The 2261-nt window shown below is 40.0% G+C and overlaps 1 protein-coding gene across 1 annotated transcript in view; it reads right to left on the bottom strand.

Moving 5' to 3' along the window:
• The window catches only part of TNKS (tankyrase, TRF1-interacting ankyrin-related ADP-ribose polymerase), a 278487-nt gene that overhangs the window by 188819 nt on the left and 87407 nt on the right, over nucleotides 1–2261 (bottom strand). The gene's annotated exons all lie outside the window — the stretch shown is intronic.

Raw genomic sequence — 2261 nt, 5'->3', positions numbered from 1 at the left:
TTATAAAATGCCATTGCATAGTCAATAAAGCACAATTAAACATCTTTCTAGTATTCTCTGTATTCAGCCAAGAACCATTTGACGATAGTAATCATATGACTGGGTCCCAGGTCCTTTACTGAATGGGTACAAATACAGATCTCTTTCCATCAACTGGTCATGTAGCTGTCTTTCAAATTTCCTGGAATATATGAATGTGCGTCTCCAGTGCTGTATCCATTCACTGAAGCATTTTATTTTGTATTCCATCAATTCTGGATCTTGTTTTTAGCCAACACCTTCAATGTCTCTTTGCTCAATATCATCAGTTCTCAATCATATGGTATCTCTTGACATGGTGGTACACGGACCAAGTCTTTCTGGTACAGTTACTCTGTGTATTCCTCCAGTCTTCTTTTGATGCTTTCTGCATTATTCAATAATTTACCCATTTGTTGTTGTTAAGTGCTGTCGAGTGGGTTCCGATGCACAGCAACCCTGTATAGAGTTTCCGAGGAGCAGGTGGTGAGCTTGAACCGCCAACCTTGCAGTTCAAACAGCATTGCAGTCTGGCGCATTAACCCACAGTGCCACACCAGGACCCCAATTTACCTAGAGGATCCTTCAATATTGCAACCCAAGACTTGAATTTTTCTTCAGTTCTTTTAGTTTGACAAATGATGAGCGTGTCCTTCCCTTATGGTTTTCTAACTCCAGGTCTTTGCACATTTCACTATAATACTTTACACTCTGATGTCAGTCGAAGTAACGAAGCTGATAGGAAATGGTTGGATTTCAAAGTATGGTAGACCTGAATTACTTTTGGGTTGAATTAAAAATATAAGAAAAAAAAAAAAAAGAATCTTGAACTTTTGGCAAGAGCAAAATCTAACAGCATTAACAGTCAAATCCAGGTAGGCAAGGTCCAGATAATTTAAGCCCTCACTGATCATGTTTAGGATTTTGGTCTTATCTGAGGAGCAGGAGGAAACAGTGGAGTATCACAAAAAGGTAGCGTTCCAGGTACAATTTATTAGTTTACCAGTTAAGGCTTAACAAGCACACATAAGATGCTGCAACATTTCCACAACTGATTCCTTCTGGGGACTGGGAGTCCGCCCCTCAACTGCAGGTTAAGATTTCCTCTAAAGCACAATGAAATGAGGTTCAAGTTTATTCTCTACTTAGTCTCAACTTAATGCTCCTTTAGTCGTCCATCGTTTCCCAAACTCCCAGCTTCTATCCTTTCTTACGTTCCTGACAGAATCCTCTTTACATGGTTAATAAACACCTTGTCATGGAGTTCATTGTGCCCCCATCCTATATATGTGCCAGCTAGGCTGGGCCATGAATCTTAGTTGTTTAGCAGTTATGTGATGATCCCCTATGATATGATCACCCCATGATGTGATCTGATGAGAGGAATTGTTGATTGTTGATTAGTGCCTTTGAGTCAGTTTCCACTCACAGGGTTTCTGAGCAGCAGCTGGTTCATTTGAATGTACCACCTTGTGGCCCGTAGGATAAGCACTCAACCTCAAAGTCAGTTTGAACTGCAAGGTGGGTGGTTCAAACTCACCAGCCACTCCTTGGAAATTCTATAAAGGGTTGTTATAAGTTGAAACCGATTCGATGACACTTAACAATAACAATCCCATCACAATCCTGATCCAAAGTAAGAGAAATGCCCAGGGGTGTAGGTAACATCTGTTATCTTAAAAGAGATAAAAGAGAGAAGTAAGCTGAGAAGAGAGAACTGTTGCCAACAAGAGCATCCACTGGAGCTGGGGATCCTCTACTGTGAAGCTCCTAAATTCAGAGAAAGACTGATATCAAGACACATGAAGATTCCAAGGAATGCTGGGTCTACAGATGCTGAAACAAGACCAGGACGTTTCTCCAGAGTCAACACTCTTAATTTGGACATCAAATCTCCTAAACTGTGTAAGTATACACATCTATTTGTTTAAGCCATCCATTTGTGGTATTTCTGTTACAGCAGCATACTAAGTAACTAACGCACAACTCTATATCCTCACCCTTTCCAATGAACATTTTCTTTGTCAATCACCCTTAACTAAATGTGTCTCTCCCATGATACCACAATGCAGTGAAGCCTCTTAAAAGGAAAGCACCTTATTCTCTAAACCCTCATATACTTCAAAATCTGAATTACAGAGCTATATTGGCCATTTTAAATCTGACAACCACATGGTTTACTATGCCAGGAATGACAAATTGAAGAGGAATGGTGTTGCATTCATTGTCAAAAAGAACATATC

The sequence above is a fragment of the Chrysochloris asiatica genome, unplaced genomic scaffold, assembly GCF_000296735.1.
Source record: "Chrysochloris asiatica unplaced genomic scaffold, ChrAsi1.0 scaffold00011, whole genome shotgun sequence".
NCBI classification, from domain to species: domain Eukaryota; kingdom Metazoa; phylum Chordata; class Mammalia; order Afrosoricida; family Chrysochloridae; genus Chrysochloris; species Chrysochloris asiatica.
The sequence above is the reverse complement of the archived record's forward strand: the minus strand, read 5'-3'. Positions and strand labels throughout refer to the sequence as shown.